Genomic DNA, 22,973 nt, shown 5'->3' with positions numbered 1-22,973 from the left:
GTGACCCCAGGGCCTGCAGCACACCAGGCTTCCCTGTCCATCACCAACTTCTGGAGCTTACTCAAACTCATGTCCATTGAGTCAGTGATGCCATCCAACCATCTCATCCTTTGTTGTGCTCTTCTCCTTGCACCTTCAATCTTTCCCAGCATCAGGGTCTTTTCCAATGAGTCAGTTCTTTGCATCAGGTGGCCATAATATTGGAGTTTTAGCTTTAGCATCAGTCCTTCCAATCAATATTCAGGACTGATTTCCTTTAGGATGAACTGGTTTGATCTCCTTGCAGTCCAAGGGACTCTCAAGAGTCTTCTCCAACACCACAGTTCAAAAGCATCAATTCTTTGGCACTCAGCTTTCTTTATAGTCCAACTCTCACATCCATACATGACTACTGGAAAAATCATAGCTTTGACTAGACCTCTGTTGGCAAAGTAATGTCTCTGCTTTTTAATATGCTTTCTAAGATGGTCATAACTTTTCTTCCAAGGAGCAAGTGTCTTTTAATTTCATGGCTGCAGTCACCATCTGCAGTGATTTTGAAGCACAAAAATAGTCTCTCACTGTTTCCATTGTTCCCCATCTATTTGCCACGAAGTGATGGGACCAGATGTTATGATCTTAGTTTTCTGAATGTTGAGTTTTAAGTCAACGTTTTCACTCTCTTCTTTCACTTTGATCCATAGGCTCTTTAGTTCTTCATTTTCTGCCATGAGTGTGGTGTCATTTGCATATCTGAGGTTATTGATATTTCTCCCGGCAATCTTGATTCCAGCTTGTGCTTCATCCAGTCCAGCATTTCTCATGATGTACTCTGCATATGAGTTAAATAAGCAGGGTGACAATATACAGCCTTGACATACTCCTTTCCCAATTTGGAACCAGTCTGTTCTTCTGTTGCTTCTAACTGTTGCTTCTTGACATGCATACAGATTTCTTAGGAAGTAGGTCAGGTGGTCTGGTGTCCCCATCTCTTGAAGAATTTTCCACAGGTTATTGTGATCCACACAGTCAAAGGCTTTGGCATAGTCAATAAAGCAGAAGTAGATGTTTGTCTGGAACTCTCATGCTTTTTCGATGATCCAATGCATGTCGGCAATTTGATCTCTGGTTCCTCTGCCTTTTCTAAATCCAGCTTGAACAGCTGGAAGTTCATGGTTCAGGTACTGTTGAAGCCTGCCTTGGAGAGTTTTGAGCATTACTTTGCTAGTGTGTGAGATGAGTGCAATTGTGCGGTAGTTTGAGCATTCTTTGGCATTGCCTTTCTTTGGGATTGAAATAAAAACTGACCTTTTCCAGTCTTGTGGCCACTGCTCAGTGGCCAGTGGCAACACTCTATTTTGTGAGGAAGTGGATTATAGTAAGAAATCCTGTCTAAAATGCTGGAGATGCAATTCTGCCATTCTTGTCCTGTGTGACCTTCAACAAACTTCCTTTGTCCTTCCAGGGATTTATCCTTCATGTTTGTCCTTTGGGTTTATCATCTGTGTAATCCTCTTTATGTTTTCTTCTTGTTCTAACCATTTAGAAACTTAGAGGTTGTTTTTCCCGCAGGACCAGTATTCTATGAAAGTAGACTAGTTAACTCATCTGCAGATAACAGTGTAGGCTACATGTTCCAAGTGAACACTCTTCTCTTGTTTTTATGGTGAGTCCTTTTCAACTTTTCAAGCGTCAAAGCAGGCAGGACTGCCTCCAAGCCAGCTCATCATTGGCAAGAAATCATTATAGTGCCTGGCATTACTCCTACCCATTTCCTTTGATTCCTCACTTCTCAACTCGTAGTCATAAGGGACAGAGGTTCCCCATTAGCCTATTTGGGTAGAGAAGGTGTGGGGAGGATGGGGGAAGGTGACAGGAAGGAGAAAGAGTTACCTGAGCTGTCTCCAGGTCTCTGCACAGCCTGAATTGATTATCTTGGGTTCCCATAACGGCATCTCTCCTTTAAAAAAGCTGGATAAAGCAAAGAGCCTACTCCACAGTTAGGAAGAGTGAATGCAATGCTGCTCCATGGAATAAAAGAGAATACAATTATCATCATCTTGAAAACCATCACTCATCACCAGATCTCATCACCAAAGACAAAAATAGCTCCCACTTCAAAAATTTACATTCTGTCTTGGCAGTCCCTCCCCTATTTTTTCGTCTATTAATCATTCTGTACATTTTAAGTAAGTTTCACAATTTTAAGTATTAAAGTAAGAAACCACACTATACAATTTGCTTAGGGTTCATCAACACTGTGGAAATTGGTGGGGGATGTTGAGGTGGGTTTGGAGGGGGAGTTTTCTGAAGATGGAAGAGGAAGGGAAAGGAGGAGTAAACAAGCATGCCGATCAGGGGCCAAGATAACCCTCTTTCAGGTCACAAGAATCTTCCTCTACTATTTTCCAGAAGGGTATAGTCCAGAGGAAGCCATTAGAGTGCATTATTTTGGCAATTTTAAGACTAAATCATCTGGTTCCAATATGATTCACGTATTTCACTGTCAAGATGCACAGAAATCAAAACCACAGAAACTCAGATTTCTAATCAATGGAGGCCGTGAGAAGGAAACTGTTCTATTTCCCTCTCCTCAGCGTCTATCATTGAATGGATACTCAAAAGCATGGAGGAAGTTCAGTGTTGGCTGAACGGACCTATGTAAATCTTAACATTGAGCATTTCAAGAAAAGACAAAGGCAACAAAATAAATATGAAGACACATGCAAAAGACCTTCCTTCCTCAACCCATTCATACACATACATAACACACCAGAAAGGCAACCAAAATTTAATGCAGTTTGTAGTCTGCTGAAAGGACTTAGTGATTTGCCCTGAATTTCAACTAGTTTGCAAAATTTCCAGGCCTAATGTTGCCTTCCTCTTGTTTGAAGATAACAAGAGGTGGAAATTTCCACTCACGTGTGCCCCGGGGCCAGCAGATGGCGATGTTTCTCAGTTTTACACCAAGACTAATGGGCCAGAGGCCACTAGTGATGCAGGGCGTGTCTATTAGATGGCTGTTAAAATCAGCTCAAAATTTGTAAAAGGACGGCAGATCACCCCTTATTTATTTATTTTTACTTAGAGTTGATGAATTCAGTAAAATTCCATAATGGGAAAATGATCACTGTGTGTCTGTGTTGGGGACAGGACCAGGAGGAGGACTTGAATCTCTGAATTTGTGATGGTTGAGCAGTTCGATTTTATCTCCGTCAGTTGCTTTTTAAAATGAGATTCCTTTTGCGCTGCCTTCTGGCAGCCTGGATTTAGTCGATGTGGGACCAAAGGGCACCTGACAGCTGCTGGTTCGTTTCTTTTCCATTTCTTTAGAGGTGGGCTCCTCCCCCAGCATCAGCCACGTTGGCCCTGGCTCCTGGCGTGGAGTCAGAATCTGTGTAGGGCTGGGTCGGACGCAGAGCAAGGCTGCTGGGGTGAGGATGGGAAGGGAGGGCGCTCAGGCGGCTCCTCCTGGGTGGCGCCCTCAGCTGCGCAGGAGAACTGGAGGTGGGCTCCCCCCGCCCTGCCTAACACAGCAGATATAGCATTGAGAGCCAGGCTGTGCCTGAAGAGAGACAGGTCTGTTTTAAGCAGAGTGAGGGAAATTTGCGGAGTAAATTGGTCTTAAAATATTGCCCGTTCTGTGTGCTGTTTCATTAAGGGAAATGGTACCGCCTGGGATCCAGAGGCTTTTTTTTTTTTTTTTAAGGTCTGGAGATACCATTATCCTACTGTATGATATTAAACTTGTTTTCTCATCTGTAATATGAACTCCTTGAAGAAAAATCTCCAACCATATCTAAATTATATTTTTCTAAACTAGCAGTGCTGGCTCTACAGGGGAATTTTTAGATGCCAAGGCTCCACTCTCACCCAACTATATAAGAATTTCTATGGATGGGGCCTCAGCATGAATCTGTTTGACAAGCTGTCCAAGTGATTCTAATGGAAAGCCAAGTGTTGGGAACTGTCACTCTAACCAGGGATTCTCAAAGGAAAGTCCCAGGACTGGCAGCCTCAGCTTCACCCAAGAACTTACTAGAAATGAAAATGATCAGAACCAGAAACTCTAAAGATTCATGTTTTAACAAGCTCTCCAAGTGGCTGTGATACAAGCTGAAGTTGGAAACCTATTGTTGCATTTGGGAAGACAGGGTTTCCCCACGTTTTTGCAGTTAGGGGGTACCAGTGAGTACTTTGGGAGTTGGCTGTGAACATAGATGTTCTATATCATTTCCTAGCCTGAGATTTTTATTGCTGGCACTTGACCTTTCATTTTCTCGACCCCCTAAGTTATGTGATTCTAACAGCCAGGATGCAGCACGTGGGCCTCCCTGTTAGTTTGGACCCCTGTGTTGCTAGATAAGTGCCTTATGAATGAGAAAAAGACAACAGAAAACTTTGATATATTAAGTGATTGAAATTTTGTAGCTGTTTATTGCCTTATACTCTGTCCTTTCTGATTAATACAATTATTCTCGCTGTAGTTCCAACTGTTTGGTTGGGTTGTTGCTAATAGGAAGAGAAAGGGCTTCCTATCTCTTATGCTATGTTTAATTACTTTGAATGGAATTATCAGACTGTGGAAAAGGTGTTACAACTTAGGGGGTGCACAAAGAAACGCCTATTATCTGGAGAGAAAGTTGGAGCAGATCATGAGAAAGAGGTGGATTGCAAACAGGACCCCCATCCCTAGAGTTTTCAAACTTTATCGGTTTCACATTTTTGCTCAGAGGATATATTTTAGGTCTAAAATTTTAGAAATGTTTTGATATCTGAGTCAGATTCACACATTACAGAAAAGGGAATAAAATTGAAAAAAATAATTCTGCCTCATATTCTGAGGTATCCAAATAATCTATTTTTGGTACTATAGTGTCCAAATATTGGGTTCTGTGTTTGCAACCTTTAAACTTTTTCTTAAAACTCTGGATAGTCATGGTGAAATTAGGAATTTGGTATTGTTTTTCATCCATTGTAAGAGTCCAAATCTTGAAGGGCAATCTCCTTATCTTAAACACTTTCCTGACAGATTATTTTGTCTCTCAGTGACAAAAACTGTAAAAAATTGTGTTCTTTCAGTGACGCAGTGTCTTTGGGATTGGTCTTTGTACTAGTCTGCTTGGGTATTTATAACAAAATACCAAAGATAGGGTGACTTAATAATAGAATCTGTTTTCTGACAGTTCTGGAAACTAAAGGTCTAAGAACAAGACGATGGCAAAGTTGGTTTCTTCTGAGGCCTCTCCCCTTGGCTCACTAATACTTGCCTTCTCTTTGTGTGTACATTCTTAGTTTTTCTTCCCTATCCTCTTATAAGGTAGTGTTACAGTCCCACCCGTACAACCTCATTTAACCTTAATTACAGTCCTCTCTGTATCCAAGGAGTGACTGTTTTTGGGGACCCTGTGTATACCAATACCTGAAGATAGCCAAATTCCTTGTATAAAACAGTAGTACAGTCAGCCCTCTGTATCTGGGGTTCAGCCTCTGTGGATACGGAAAGCCAGTTGTATTTGCTTAGAGGCCCTATCTTCAAACATAGTCACACGAAGGGTTAGTATTTAAACATGAAGTTTCAGTTCAGTTCAGTTCAGTCGCTCAGTTGTGTCCTACTCTTTGCAACCCCATGAATCACAGCACGCCAGGCCTCCCTGTCCATCACCAACTCCCGGAGTTCACTCAGACTCACATCCATCGAGTCAGTGATGCCATCCAGCCATCTCATCCTCTGTCGTCCCCTTCTCCTCCTGCCCCCAATCCCTCCCAGCATCAGAGTCTTTTCCAATGAGTCAACTCTTCACATGAGGTGGCCAAAGTACTGGAAGTTTAGGGACATACAATTCAGTTAATAACAAGTTTTCTCCTCATTGCTTCTTTTTTTTTTTTTTTAATATTTATATCTATTATCCTATAAAGGCTGTTCACAGGTCTGATTATATCCAAGCCCTACTTCATTATCTCTTAATAGAAAATTTCTCAGACCTTCGTCATTTTTAAACTGATCTTTTTTTGATCATTTTTCCTAATTGCCAACAGATTGTTGTCATCAAAATCATCACCATCATTAATGTTTTCATCATAACCAATACTCACTGATACTTTCCTGTGTTGCTAGAGCCTGAGCTAAGTTACAGTGATCAAAACATTATACATTTGACCATTCCCCATCAGTTTGCTCATCTTTTCTGACTTGAACTTTCTATCATCATATTTGTATATGCCTCTGACATGGAAGTACAGCTTTGTTAAAAAAAAATGTGCCTCTGATCCTTTACGTATATCTTGCTCATTCCTATCTTTGTCCATTTGCTCAATATTACAATGTCTTTATTTGCCCCATTAAGATAGGACCCTTGGTACTTTGTTTATAAACAATAAATGCTCAACTCTCATTCCTCTAGGGAGCTCTCTGTGACTTAATCCATCATTTAGTTAGGAGGGCTCAACAAAAGCTGCTATTATGTCTGTGTAAGAATTTTTCCCTCTGGAGCTGTGTTGACGATTTCCCAAGAGTTGATCTGATTGGGTCATTAAGATGAATGAAATAACCATATTGACTATTCAGTGGGCTGTTATTTCAGTCATCTTAATGAGAGTTTTAGGTCGACCCTACGGCATACCAAATCTTTATTTGATGATTGACCGAGAAGCAATCAATGTCTGTTTTGCTCTACATGAATTCTCTGCTCCATTCAACCATTTCATTCCCCATAAGCCCTCTAAACATGAGCTCTGCATGTGTGCGTGCACACTTGCACATGCACCCCCCCCCACACACACACAAACAGCTGTAGAGCAGCTGGTAGAGTGAATTCATACTCTGCACTTTACTAGCTACACGATCATTCCTTTAACTTCTCTGAGCATGAATTCCTTAATAAACCTATGCAAAATGACAAATTTGATCATTTTTGATATTTGTAAACTGGAGGTGTACACAACTATAATGCTGCCTTTTGTATTCATGTAAAGATCTGTCTCAAACTCTGCTCCTATTTTAAATGCCTTCCCATGATTTCTGCATGTCCAAATTCTATCCTCTGCAGCTTCAGCTCCAGTTCTCTCTGAAGAATTTCTTGGCTTCTCCGTGACTGAATGTGTATTATGTTTTCCAATTCGCCATGCTAACACTGTTGTCTTACCCCATTTGTGAATATTGGAAATGTTCCAACAGAGAAGGACTTTATATATGTTCACAGTCCTGACCCTTTATTATTCAAAAGAGAAAACCAGGACACAGACAGATCAATGACTTGTCCAGGGCTATAGGCCAGACAACCTTAAACAGTGAAACTTTCCTTGGATCCAGGAATTCAGTGCTGGCTACTGCCTTTCCCATAAACTTCATTTGATATGTGATGAGAGAAGTGATGGGAAGTTTTCACTGAAGATGTGGGCCTTTCTAGGTCTGTTGAAGAATATTTGTTGCTGTTTGATTTTTTGTAGGAGAGGGAATAAATTATGTCCCTCTCTTTCCCTCCACAGGTTCATGAACCAGTTGAGAATGGGACAAGAGTCAGAGAGATGGATAGTATTGGTAAAGCTAGACTGAAGAATGCAGTGCAGACTTGTGGTTGAAACAGCGTATCTTAGCAGCATTCCTCATACTTTGATCCTGGTATTACTCCCAGGACTGCCCACCCACCCCCACCCCCAACACACACTTGTTCTCTGTAAAGGAGAGTGTGTGCAAAGAAAATGGTCTTGTGCGGCAGCCCTGCCTCATCCCTGTGAGTCCTGGCAGTAGAGACCACAAGAGAACTCCCTGCAAGAAGGCAGACTTGAGCCATAGTCTGGTTGAGTTCACCCCATGGAGGGCAGGGGCACAACAAACATTCGTCGGGTGTGCAGGCTGACTTGTGAGAGATCCCAGGAGTCTGCTCTTCTCAGTTCCTTATTTCTAACCTCACCAGCCACACAAGTAACTCCTCAAACCCTTGTCAAGGAGTTACTGATGTGGGATTCTTAGGTATAGTAGAGTATAGTGTAGTGCAGTGCAGTGTAGGGTAGGGTAGGGTAGTATAGTATCCTATAGCATAGTGTCGTGTAGCATAGGATGATGTAGCATAGTGTAGTGTAGTTTAGTGTAGTGTGGAAGTTGCTAATATCTGGACTAACTGGGAAACTCTAGGGCTTGGGCAGTGGAGCATGGTTCTGTCTGCTGTACTGAGTTGAAGTCTATCTTTGTGCCTGTGTGTGTGTCTTTCTCTGTTTGCAATTTTGGAGTCCCACAGTTCTCGGAATTTACCAGGGTCAGAACTTAATCTTGGTTCTTCCACAAATGTTTAACAATACTCTGCCCAGACTCAGAATTGAGGCTCTAATGTGAGTTTGTCTCTTTATTTGATGCTGAGGACTTTACAAAATATTTCAGTTTTTCCAGGATATTATAGATGAGGAAGGGCTTCCCAGGTATGCTAGTGATAACGAACCTTCCTGCCAGTGCAGGAGATGTAAGAGATGTGGGTATGATCCCTGGGTCAGGAGATCCCCTGCAGGAGGGCATGGCAACCTACTCAAGTATTCTTGCCTGGAGAATCTCATGGATGGATGAGCCATAGGGTTTACAAAAAGTCGGACAAGACTGAAGCAGCTTAGCATGTACACATGCATAGAGAAGAAAAATTATACTTCCTGGAGGACATTGACTGATTCCATTGCCCACTTATTGTAACCTAATTAATTTAAGTGGAAGTTGGAAAGGTCACCATGGTTTCCAGGCCCTATAACAATTTTTTCCCTAAACATCTAGGGTGCCTAGTCACCAGAGTCATTGTTTTGTAAAACCATTGTTAATGCTGCAAAACCAACATTTCCTACCTAATACTGCCTTCCTTGGGGAAGCATGTGGCTTTATGCATAAAAAAAAATCACAAAATGAGAATTACAGAAACCCTAGCTCACCCTGGCAACAGTATCTATTGATATAGTCACTGGCATAGAATTTTGACTCTTTGATATTGAAGGCTATCAGGAAGATATCTAGGAACTAACATGTGTTTTTCTTGTCATTACTGTATTTTTGCATAGGTGAGACCAACATTTTGGGTCAACATTAGCTAGGGGAAAAAGAGCAGTGTACTGTGAGGAGATGTGGTCAGGAGGCTCACATTCTAGAATGGCTCCACCATGGTCAACGTCCTTAGGCAAGCCACTTCATCTCTGGACTTTGTGAGATTATCTTTAGAGTCTCTTCTAGCACTGAGTTCTGTGGATCTGATATCTCTGACCTTGGAGACATGGCAATATACAAAAGAAACACATGTATGTGCATATGAACACTGAAAGCAACTCTGTTTACAAATGGGATGGTGCAAAGACAGCTTAAGCCTAAGGAGATCACAGCTGAGGCAATCACAGTCCTGGATTATTCTTGACTTCTATGGTAAATATTTCTGTCCATCCCACCTTGCCTTTCAGATGCTAATGAATTTATATTTTTCTGCAGTCTTTAGGCTCATTGCAATACAGGAGCTAACATGCATGGTAGGTAGGTCAGCTGGCCTAATGATTCATAGGAAAGGAACATCTCACTCAGAAAAGTATAAACTGGAGTTAGGAGATTCTAGTTCCACATCTGTCACTAACTGTGTATTTTTACTGCTTCAGTTCAGTTCAGTTCAGTCACTTAGTCGTGTCCGACTCTTTGTGACCCCGTGAATTGCAGCACACCAGCACAGAGTCGGATACGACTGAAGCGACTTAGCAGCAGCAGCAGCAGCAAGCCTCCCTGTCCATCACCAACTCCCGGAGTTCACTCAAACTCACGCCCATCGAATCGGTGATGCCATTCAGCCATCTCATCCTCTCTTGTCCCCCTCTCCTCCTGCCCCCAATCCCTCCTAGCATCAGAGACTTTTCCAATGAGTCAACTCTTTGCATGAGGTGGCCAAAGTACTGGAGTTTCAGCTTTAGCATCAGTCCTTCCAAATAACACCCAGGACTGATCTCCTTTAGAATGGACTGGTTGGATCTCCTTGCAGTCCAAGGGACTCTCAGGAGTCTTCTCCAACATCACAGTTCAAAAGCATCAATTCTTCATCTCTCAGCTTTCTTCACAGTCCAACTCTCACATCCATTCGTGACCACTAGAAAAACCATAGCCTTGACTAGACGGACCTTTGTTGGCAAAGTAATGTCTCTGCTTTTGAATATGCTATCTAGGTTGGTCATAACTTTTCTTCCAGGGAGTAAGGAAAGACATAAATAGTAGCTATTTTCCCATGCTCTAGTGATCTATATCTGCCTTATGCTAATTATTTCATATCAAAAGACTGAACTGCTGAATGAGCCATGGTATTTAAATAAACCCTGTTATTGTGCTTTTAACTTTGTCAGGCTCAGTGAGGTTAAGTGCTTTGCCTGATAGCAAACTTGTAATTCAATGACAGGGTCAAGTTCTAATCTAGTTCTCTGCCCAGTGTGCAAGTTAGATCTTATTATGATATTGTCCAAGTTGTCCATCTATCCATTCATGCATATATATATGTATGCATATATATATATATATATATATACCTATATATATTTATAGCTATTTATCTTGTTGCACTGGATATTTTCTGAAACATCTGTATCGCTGTTATTTACTGAATGTTCACTATGTGCCAGACTGTACTAGCGTCCTACATGTATTTCATCATGTAATACTGCTCTCAGAACTGATTCAAGAGAATTATTTTATTACCTACTAATAGCACAGCTCAGATTCAAACAACCATAATCTAAATATGCTAGGTAAATCATGAAATCATAAGCCTAAATAAAAAAATATAAAAAACCACAGTCTAAATATAACATACTCTTATCACTGTACCATGAGGTCTGTCATTCAATCATTCATTCAACAGATGTTTATTAGACACTTAGGTGGTAGGTGTTATGGGTCCACTGGTTAAAAAAAAAGAAAGAGAAATCAAATATGCTCTCAAGTTCAATGTTATCAAGACCTTCTTCGTGGAAATCCTTTTACTGGGAATTCTAAACAAAGTTCAGCAATGGCTGTAGGAGACCTTGCGGTTGCAGCTATACTTTTTAGAGTATTTCAAGTGTGAGGCTTAGGAAACTACATGAAAGTACAGAGGTTTATTTGTGTATTTTCTACTAGTTTTTGGCTGAAAGCTATGTGATTTATATAGAAGCATGAAAAGCTCAGATATTTGTATTTTATGAAGATTCCATCTTATAAGAACCTAGGATTGTGTCCCCATGACCACAAATCACTTCATTGATCAGTGAAATGGTAGATATTTTATTAACCACAAAAAATCTACTCTGTACACCTTCTCATCCCCCAAATTTTGAAAAGTATTCTATTATGGAAGTTTAAAACACATTCCCAAATGCACAGAAATAGTATAATGAATATTCTTGCATATATCACTTTGGTTCAAAATGTATAGACTCATGGACAATCTTGTTTCATCTGTGTCTTGACTTACTTCTTCCAGAGAAATCATATTATCTCCTCTGTAAATATTTTATTATTCATCTCTAAGATATAATAACTTTCAGAAAACATAACCACACTATTATTATCATATATAAAAGAAGTTAAAATAAGTATTCAAATTTATACCTTTATTTTTTTCCCCCCCAGTTTATTTCTTTGAATTAGATTTACATAAAGTCCATGCATTGTTATTGGGCTTCCCTGATAGCTCAGTTGGTAAGGAACTTCCTGCAATGCAGGAGACCCTGGTTCAATTCCTGGGTTGGGAAGATCCCCTGGAGAAGGAAAGCCTACCCACTCCAGTGTTCTAGCCTGGAGATTTCCATGGACTGTACAGTCCATGGGGTCTCAAAAAGTCCAACACCACTGAGTGACTTTCACTTTTCCAAGGTTCATGCATTTGTTATTGATAGCTATATCTCATGAGCTCACTTTTAGTTTATAAGTTCTTTTTCTATTTCCTTTGCATATCATTTGTGGGAGAAATTTGGTCATTTGCTTTGTAGAGCTTTCCACAGTCAAGATTTTGCTGATTGTAACACTGTGATGTCATTTAACATCTTCCTCTTCCTGTTTTTCTTGAAATTGGTAGATGTGAAGGAGATTTGATCAGATTCAGTTTATTTTGTTTTTTGTTTTTTTGTGAATAAACTCACCGAGGGTGATTTTTTTCTTCCATCAGAAAACATTTACTATTTTTTATTTTTTTTTTTAACATTTACTATTTGTCTCTTTTTATGATGTCAGCAATCATTTTGATTCATTAATTCATTGGGGCTTTCATAATAATAATATTCTATATTTTCTTTTCATTTACTATACAGGATACTTCTAAAAGGAGGAATTTCTCTTTCAACTATTTGGTAGCCCAGTGGTTCAGTATGTATAAGAAAGTCAGGATAGATGTTTAACTCTTTCCCTTTATTGACTAGTTTTCAAAGTGATTCAAAACTACTGTTGTCTTCTAATGGATTCTAATGAGCTTTTTAAAAAGCATATCATTTTGAGCTTATATGTATATACACATGCAGACATATACATGTATATAATTTAATATTTGTGTCAACTCTTTCTTATATAAATTAAATCATACTTTTCCTCCCCTTTTTTCTTTATTTACAATATTACCTGGATATCATTACATAGTAGAACATAGAGATAATTATCATTTCTTTTCAGAGCAACAATTACTCCATCATGTGACTGGGTATTTGAAAGTTTATTCAACCAATCTCCTACTGATAGACCGTTGCCTTGGATATAGTGTCTAGTTTCTTTTTATTACAAATAGATTAGAAAATTGGAATTGCTAGGTCAAAAGGTTAATGAGTATTTTGGCAAAATCTGTCCTGGTTTTGCTATTTTTTTCTTCCCACCAAAAGTGTAGGAGAGTACTTGTTTTCCCAGAGCTTCCCCTACATGTATGATGTCAACTTTGGTGTTTTGTTAACCTAATATGTATAAGAAGTGATGGTGTGTATTTTCCATTTGCATTTCTCTTACTGTGAGCAACTTTTTATTTAGCTAAGGACTCCTTGAATTTCTATTAGTTTGGCTATATGTTCACTGCTACAGTCCATTTTTACTGTAGGGTTGTTGGACTTTAGAACTTATTAATATATCAAGGACTTTAATTATTTTTCTGCTATATTAGTTGCAGCTATATTTTCCCAGTTCATCATTTATTATTTATTTATTTTTATTTTATTTATTTTTATTATTTATTTTATTTATTTATTTTTTATTTATTTTTATTATTTATTTTATTTATTTTATTTTCCCAGTTTATCATTTATTATTATTGCCTTTACACTGCCCTCATTTCATCTCATTAGTTTCAGCAACTATCTCCCTTCCCATGCATGACCAAAACTACTTTATTTCGTTTCCAAGACCAAAATCATAATAATCACAACATTAGAGTGGATTATTACAAACGTAGATTCTCAGTACCCTTTTGAGTTCAGATTCAACAGTATTACAATATTTCAGTTTTATTCTAGTTCAACAGTTTAAAAAAGTTATAGGTTTGGTTAGGTTTAGTCAGAACGGCCTCACTGAAAACCTACTCAAACATTTATTATTATTATTATTATTTTTAGTTTGGCTAAAGGTACAAGAGGAGCCTGGTGGGCTACAGTCCATGGAGTCATAAAGAGCAGGACACAACTGAGCGACACTTAAAGTATAAGTTTATATTTATTGAAAGTTCAGTAAATAACCTTTTTGACTGGATTCCTTCTATATCAGTGATGAGAAGAACACATATGTGTATCTCTAATACAGCATCCAACTCTTCTTGTTTTGGGGAAGTTTATCTATAAACGGAGGCATGATCCTAAATCTATGAACCTCACAGGGGTTTGTATTTATTTAATAATACCTAGATGAAAAAAAAAAAGCTTTAAAAGGCATAATGCATTTTAGGAATGCATCATGGCTAATACTGGTGACCAAGATGAACTGAAGTATAGGGAATAATTTGTCAGTACTTTCCAGACAACTTAGAAATGATTGTGTTTCTCTCATTTCTTGGTAATGTTCTCAACCTGTTGAGCCCAGGGGCTGTTCTCATACTGAAATGGAGCAAGCACCTGTGATCCTCCCTGCCTTCAGGTCCTCAGCCTGCCTTTTGTCTGTGGAAAAACTTTAGCCAAAGGATAAGATTAATCACAGATGTGAGAACATTCAGAAACAAAGGAAAACTGTCAAAGGAGATCAAACAATAATAGTTTAGACATTAAGCATAGTCGAGGACATTTAGTTCCTTCTTAAGGTCTATAGTAGGGACCTTAAGAAGGAGCAACCCACTCTAGTATTTTTGCCTGGAAAATCTCATGGATGGAGGAGCCTGGTGGGCTATTGTTCATAGAGTCACAAATAGTCAGACATGACTGAGTGACTGAGCATGCATGCATACACACAAGGGTTATAGATCATATTTTGAGCTATATCCTATAAACTATCTTATTGATACCGCAACTCCAATCAGGTGGAGGAAGTTAACTACACAATAATGAAACTATTGCCGTGACAAAAGCTACCACAATCCCAAAATTGGCCTCAAGGAAATGGGAACAAACTGACCCTGGAACTGAAGACTTTTGTTGCTATTGTTCAGTTGGTAAGTGGTGTCTAGTTCTTTGTGACTCCAAAAGACTATAGCATGCAAGGCTTCTGTGTCCTCTGTTGTCTCCTGGGGTTTACCTAGATTTATGTCTGTTCAGTTGGTGATGTTACGTAATCATCTCATCCTCTGCCACACCCTTCTCTTTTTGCCTTCAATCTTTCCCAGCAGCAGGGTTTTTTCTAAGGAGCTGGCTCTTCGCATCAGGTGGCCAAATATTGGAGCTTCAGCTTCAGCATCAGTCCTTCTAATGAATACTCAGGGTGGATTTCCTTTAGGATAGATTGGTTTGATCTTGCAGTCCAAGGGACTCTCAAGTGTCTGCTCTAGCACCACAATTTGAAAGCACCAATTCTTCAGCACTCAGCTTTCTTTATGGTCCAACTCTTACATCAATACATGACTACTTGAAAAACTGTAGTTTTGACTAGATGGTCCTTTGCCAGCAAAGTGATGTCTCTGCTTTTTAATACACTGTCTACAGTTAAATCCCATAGATGGAGGAGCCTGGTAGGCTGCAGTCCATGAGGTCACTAAGAGCGACACAACTCAGCGACTTCCCTTTCACTTTTCACTTTCATGCATTGGAGAAGGAAATGGCAACCCACTCTAGTGTTCTTGCCTGGAGAATCCCAGGGACGGGGGAGCCTGGTGGGCTGTGGTCTATGGGTTGCACAGAGTCGGATATGACTGAAGTGACTTAGCAGCAGCAACAGCAGAGTTGGACCATAAAGAAGGCTGAGCACTGAAGAATGGATGCTTTTGAACTGTGGTGTTGGAGAAGACTCTTGAGAGTCCCTTGGACTGCAAGGAGTCAATCCTAAAGGAAATCAGACCTGAATATTCATTAGAAGGATTGATGCTGAAGTTGAAGCTCCAATACTTTGGCCACCTGATTCAAAGAACCAACTCATTAGAAAAGGCCCTGATGCTGGGAAAGATTGAAGGCAGGAGGAGAAGGGGATGACAGAGGATGAGATGGTTGGATGTATCACTGACTCAATGGGCATGAGTTTGAGCAAGCTCTGGGAGATGGTGAAGGACAGGGAAACCTGGATTGCTACAGTCCATGGGGTTGAAAAGAGTTGGACATGGTTGCTTGACTGAACAACAAGATTTGTCATAGCTTTCCTTCCAAGGAGCAAATGTCGTTTAATTTCATGGCTGCAGTCACTGTCCACAGTGATCTGGGAACCCAGTAAAATCAAATCTGTCACTGCTTCTATTACCTCCACTATGGAACTGAAAACTAATTTTACTTAAAAAAATCAAGATGTTGCTGACCAGACCATGGGTGACTAATTTGAAGATGACTGTCAGAGCTGACTGTGCTGTTTTTGTATATAACCCTCTTCCTTGGCCTATAAAATCTGTTGCCCACTGATTTTCAGTGGCTAGGATTGGCCTTTGGACAGGTATCTGCCCTCCCTCTACCCAGTTGCCAGCATCCAAAATAAAGCAAATTTTCCACCAACACTGCCTCTTGATTGGCTTTTGAACAACAAGCATCCAGGTCCCACTCTTGGTTACAATATGTCAACTGAACTTTATTTTGCCTGTGTACTTATATCCTGAATTTCCCTGAGAAAATAAGGAAAAGAACGTGTGTCTATGTGTATGCATATGACTCTAGTGGGCAGAGTTTATGAGTGTGTGGCATATTGGAAGACCATAGAAACTTTATTTAAATAATCAGTTTGGCTTGAAATCAGTAATAGGGCTCAAAGCTTTAGACTGCTTTGCTGAGATCCCAACAGAGAAGGAAGGGAGAGGGAAACATTGAAAGAGATATTCACTCAAACCAAGATGGACAAAAAGAAAATACCAGAGGCTATCAAAGAAACTACTGCTGATGCCTCCTTTTTCTGAAGCCTCCCAGAATTTAAACTACTGAAATATAATTTTGATCTTTTTTCATCACCTTAAATAATTGTCTGGGCTTCCCTGGTGGCTCAGATGGTAAAGAGTCTGCCTGCAATGTGGGAGACCTGGGTTCGATCCCTGGGTCAGGAAGATTCCCCTGGAGAAGGAAATGGCAACCCACTCCAGTACTCTTGCCTGGAAAATTCCATGGATGGAGGAGGCTGGTAGGCTACAGTCCACGGGATTGCAAAGAGTCAGACACGACTGAGCAACTTCACAAAAAATATAGTTGTCTTGCTTATATGTTCAGAATTTGTCCTGTTTCCATCACCATATTTTAACATTCTTTGTTAAAATTTTCTGTTCCCCAAACCTGTCTTTTAGGACATAGGTCATGTTTTCTTGTCCTTATAATCTTTCCCCTAAGTAATTCAGTTCACCCTAATGTATTTTTTAAGTTAAATTGCCTTTTTGTGTAATATCAGGCAGATCTTTGAATTAAGAGGCCAGAACTGCAAGAAGCTTCAAAGCATATCAAGTTTAAAACCTCATTTTACTCACAAGAAAGCTGCAATCTAGAAAGTCGGAGTTCTCAAAGTTTACACCTATTTCCAGCTTGACAGAACTAGGAAAACAATAAGGTCCCCTGATCCCAGCCTTGGGCTCCTTCCACCCCACCACTTACTCTCAACTCTTGCTCTGACATAAACCTGCTGTGTAAGCCGCAGGCAGTTTCTGTGGCCTCCCTTTGCCTTGGCTTTCTCATTAAAAATAAAATAGGGCCTGTATACATTTCTCTGCTTCTGTTTCAGATGTGCTTTCTGAATCAGAAAAGACATATGAATTCACATTTCACAACCGGACCTAAAAATCACTTTCATATAATAAGATTCTATCCAAAGGTAATACAGAAAAAAAAAAAAAAGAAACAAAAAACTCCTTGAGCCTCAGACAGAAACAATGAGTGCCAACCTTTCCAGGATATCTTTTGTCAAGAAGCACAGATTCTGAGGTAAATCTTGTTTCTTACTGAGACAGCCATGGACCAAGCTAATGCGGAATTGATTTTGGTCGACAATAATGATATTGACAATGCAGCAAAGATGTCTGTGTATGCGTTATCCTGGGGCTAGTGAAGAATAAAGTTCTAAAGTTAGAGTGTGAGGGCAAAGTAAAAAACACAGCGACAGAAGAATACAAACCTGAAGACCTCAAAATAACCTCCCAAAGACTCCAGGAATATGTGAGTTAAGGAGATTTCATTAAAAGGAAGTATGGGGATTTATAAAACAATAGCCAATATGTGGTAGACTAAATAACTGCTACAGAAGTAAATAGAATCTCACTTAGAAACAGCCACATCCCCTCTAGAAATAACACCGTTCATAAGAATATAACGTACGGTATAACCATGGTAAAGAGAAGATACATGAATCTATTAAAGAGCATCAATCTCATTTTTATTTGTATTTAAGCTTTTAATTCTGGAATAACTAGTCATTACTAGTATTTAATGACTGGCTTGACAATTCTGTAGCCTAGGATGGAGCTAAGAGCCATTAATGTACTAACAAACTGGTCATTATCTATCTTAATCATCAAATTCTCTGGGATTATGACTATTACAAGCTCTAATTCTCAGTTTATAATCATTAGTTCTACATTTTTTTCTTCGTAGTGAGAAAAAAAAAAAAAAAAAAGAAAGAAACTCCTTGAGCCTCAGACAGAAATAATGAGTACCAACCTCTCCAGGATATCTTTTGTCAAGAAGCACAGATTCTGAGGTAAATCTTGTTTCCTTAATCATCATTAGGAGTCAGCAGAGTAAATGCTGGTCTGGTTGACTGAACAAACAGGCTCTGTCTTAACCTCATTAGAGCATCATGCAGGGCTTACTCCTGGACAATACAGCCTCCTAAGTGTTGGAAAGGTTTCTGTCAGTTCTTATCTGGTGAAAATGAATTTAGGATGGTGCTACAAACTGCAAGCTTGAGCAGAATTTATTAAATGGAAAAATTCCTAGGTGTCATGAAGTCTTGCAAAACTTGGGCTGTGCTAGAGAAATTTATTCTCTTCACACTGCACACTTTCTACCCCATGTGAACTATTTTATGCCCTCTCTCTCTCTCCCTGCTTTCAAATATATTCTTTCCAGAGTGAAGCTAATGAATAAGCAGATGTGACTCAATAAATCTTTTAAACCAGTGATAAAGTCTTAGTGGAAGGACAGGTTCCACATCCTTGTCCTTGGAGAGCTTCTAGAGATGAAAGTAATGTGAGGGAGGGCATAGCTTTTCTCGGGAACATCATCCTTACACGTGATGACCCCACTGTGCAGGGAACCTTTCTATAGCCTGTCATGGCTCCACAACCTAGCAGTTTCTTTAGTTCTTAAAACAGATTTCAGTGCTTAGAATACAGTGAAATGAGGGGGAATGAAATATTTATTTTTAAAAATTTATGGTCTTAGCTTTAAATTGTTTATATTAAAAACCAAGTATTTCTTTTGTGATTTTAAGTTTTTCTGGAGAAGAAAGTTTCAGATAGAAAAATAAATATTTCCAGGATAGAAATCTGATTAGAAATTTCCTGTGATAGCTGAAATTAAGGTATAAAGTATATTATATAATTTATGAAATATATAAAAACATATGAAATAATGTGATATAACTTGCATATATTAAATAACATTTAAAAGTGTGTAATAAAGGATATACTGTATCTGACACTTAGCACACATACAGGCACTCTATGTCCAGGCACTTGTCTGAGACTGTGGTTAAGCAGGGACTCAGCTCTGACAACTATCTCGTGGTCCAGTGTGGGAGATTAGTATCAACAATCTGTGATATATAAGGAAGCTCTGGGTTTTGTGGGAGTGTCTGTGGGATGATGAGGACTAACCCAGATAGGGGTCTAAAGAAAGACTTTTGGTGAAATGAGGTTTTAGCAAAGATGTGAGTCAGCACTCTCTTTTTGCAAAGACCCTGGAAACTTGAAGGAAAGCAGGGGGTTTACTAAGCAGCCATGTCAGCAGCACTTATTCAAAAGAAGCTAAAGATTTTAGCATGGCTAGATTCTAGAAGCAAGCTTAAAAGTAACTGTAAACACTGGATGGGTGGCGGGGGTAGAAAAATGGAATAAAAAATATATTTGAGTCATAAAGCTATTGTACTCACCCAGCTTGAAGATTAGGGTGCTATCTTGGACTTCAGGAATTCAGGAAGATAGGTTTTCATACAATACCTTTACTACTAGAATAGAAGAGAGGAGGTTCTTGTTGCTAGTGTTCCCTTAATACCATCACAGAAAGGTCTGATTAACATTTCATTGCACCATTCATGGGCATGAGATCATAGTAGGGTAATGAGGAGCCTGCAGAAATTCACACATTGTAAAGACTATAATGGTTGATAGAAAATGTCCAAAGTCTTTCCTGTGAGTCATGTGTTACCAGAAGCCTCACTTTTCCTGGAATTCATCTTTTTATTCAATTTAAAAAATTCTGCCCAAATTTTCACTAACACAGCTATGCCCTTATTCCTAAGACATGCTTCAAAATGCTTTCTAGAGGACATTTTCCTTCAAGAAAATTATCTGTGGTTTCATGGAGGGGGAATACAGGGGGTGGTTCTTAGTGTTTTTCTCTTGCGTATTTGACATGCTGTGACAATTATCTGACTTTCGAAAATAGCTCTTATTTATAGGGCAGTAAAATACTGAAAGGTTCAACTGAGGTAACCAATTAAGCAAATATTTTGGTTTGGTCCACTGAAGATAATGTAAAAACTTGCTTATTTTTCTTCCATTATAACTCGTTTTCATCAGTTATTTGACAAGTGGTATTATTAATCTGATGATTTTTTTTTTTTTTAATGCTGGGATGATAACACTAAATTTTAGAAACCATTAAGCTTTTAAAAAATGTAATACATGACTGAGTTTTCTTACACTCTCTAGTTTTATTCCCATATATTCTATATTTCATGGCTTTGCTTTTTGCTGCATTCATTATGAGTTAAATATACACATGTATGGAATTAATATACAAGATGCTGCTCCTAACACTTGATCACAATTCATTTTACACTAGTAAATTCATTTAAATGAATTAATTGGGTCATTATTTATATACATTTGATTCCAAATTTTATTGAGAATAACATAATTAAAGATTTGGCCCTAATAATTTTGGCATCTCCATAACTTAGGAGAAGAGATGGACCATTTTTTTCTGTCTTTATGTTGCTGCTGCTAAGTTGCTTCAGTCATGTCCGACTCTGTGCGACCCCAGAGACGGCAGCCCACCAGGCTCCCCTGTCCCTGGGATTCTCTAGGCAAGAACACTGGAGTGGGTTGCCATTTCCTTCTCCAATGCATGAAAGTGGAAAGTGAAAAGTGAAAGTGAAGTCGCTCAGTCATGTCCGACTTCCAGCGACCCCATGGACTGCAGCCCACCAGGCTCCTCCGCCCGTGGGATTTTCCAGGCAAAAGTACTGGAGTGGAGTGCCATTGCCATTGTCTTTATGTTGCATCCTAATGATTCCTTTAATTACTACTTCATAGAAAAATCGGCATGGTGATGTTGTTGTTTAGTTGCTAAGTCACGTCTGACTGTTTTGTGACACTGTGGACTGCCCACTAGGCTCCTTTGTCCATGGGATTTCCCAGGCAAGAATGCTGGAGTGGGTTGCCATTTCCTTCTCCAAGCAATCTTCCTGACCCAGGGATCAAACCTGTGTCTCCTGAGAGTTTAGCAAATAACAAGGAACGTTGAATTGAACAGCCCAGAGACAATTGCATTTTATCATGTGGCAAAAGATATATATTGTTAGAGGGAGGGTAATATACACGTATTAAACCAATCTAGGACAGAAGCCAACACTCCTTTAAGAAAATGATGTTTTTCCTTCACCTGACCTCCCTCCGCCTAACCGCTTGCTCCAGCTTTTACACTTCCCCTTGGCTCTGTATTCATAAGGCATTTATGACAGTGTTCCTTAGCCTAAGTGAGTTGGTCTTTATTTTTCTCTCAAATAAACTCTTTAAGAACACTACCATTTTAAAATATCTTCTTCTGTCCCTTACAGTCAAGCTCAGCTCCATGTAGGCAAAGAAAATAGCCAGATAACCTAATAATCAGTGTGCTGTGGCAATGGAACAGGCTAGAGAGACCCTCAATTTTGTCAGATGTGGACACTTTAGTTGTTGGATTGTGGGAATATCTAGGAGGTGCTTGCACTGGGGCCAGAGTAGTCACAAATCAGATTGGGATTATTTCAGAATCTTAGGTGGACTTTTAACCCTAGTATGAAAAAGGATTATTGTTGCTAGAACTCAGATATCTCAAACTTCTGCAGACTGTGACTAAAGTCATGTCTCCTTTTGACATTTAAATCATTATGACAATTCTCCATGCTGCAAGCCTGTGAAAGCTCAGACTGTTACCATGTCCTTCTCCTCAAATGTCTTTTGATGTGTTCAGGAAGGCTGAAAGGCTTAGTTCCATGGACCCCTTCATGTTGTGGTAGTCAACTGCAGCTACTAGTGGCTTCAGACCGCTGTACTGTTATTCTGTAGTCATTTCTACCACTAGGAATCCACTTCTTTTTAGACAACTGCTATTTCCTTTGCACTTTTAACTTAAAGTGTATGCCAGGCCTTGCCCATAATTCCATACAGTAATGGATGAAGATAGCTTCTAGTGCTTATAACACTTACAAAAACTAAAGGAACTATGCAGAAACTAAAATCTGGAAAATGATATGGTTCTTCTCAAAGTCCATTAGCTATGGACTGCTTCAGTGGAATCTCCAATGAGTCTCTTCTCCTTATCTCTGGCTTACTGTAGGGACTAACATCCAGTAGGTAGCTTTTGAACAAGGTTCTTCTCAAAACCTTGAACTGAATTCTCTAAAGCCAAAGAAAGGAATGTCCTTTTTTATTCCCCTCCAGAGGTGGTATGTCTACCTACTTAATTGCCCCTTCCCCACCCAACTGGATCATTTCTAGCTTCTACAGTTTTCAGAGTTCTTGTTCAGTTGCTACATCATATCTGACTCTTTGTGACCCCATGAAGCATGCGAGGCTTTGCTGTCTTTCACTCTCTCCTGTAGTTTGCTCAAACTCATATCCATTGAGTCAGTGATGCCATTCAACCATCTCATCTTCTGTTGCCCCCTTCTCCTCTTGCTCTTAACCTTTCTCAAAATCAGGGTCTTTTCCAATGGGTCAGCTCTTTGCATTAGGTAGCCAAAACATTGGAGTTTTGACTCCAGCATCAGTCCTTCCAAAATTCTGGATCACCCCATAAGCAGAATGCTAGAAGTTCACTTCAAGGTTAACTTGGGCCCAGTCCTTCAGTTGTGTCTGACTCTGTGAGCCCTATGGACTGTAGCCTGCCAGGATCCTCTGTCATGGGCTAACCAAGGCAAGAACACTGGATTGAGTTGTTATGCCCTCCTCCAGGGGATCTTCCCAACCCAGGGATCAGTCCTGTGGTGTTTTCTGTATCTTAAGCATCACAGGCAAATTCTTAACCACTGAGCA

The sequence above is a fragment of the Bos indicus genome, chromosome 24, assembly GCF_029378745.1.
Source record: "Bos indicus isolate NIAB-ARS_2022 breed Sahiwal x Tharparkar chromosome 24, NIAB-ARS_B.indTharparkar_mat_pri_1.0, whole genome shotgun sequence".
Taxonomy (NCBI): domain Eukaryota; kingdom Metazoa; phylum Chordata; class Mammalia; order Artiodactyla; family Bovidae; genus Bos; species Bos indicus.
The sequence above is the reverse complement of the archived record's forward strand: the minus strand, read 5'-3'. Positions refer to the sequence as shown.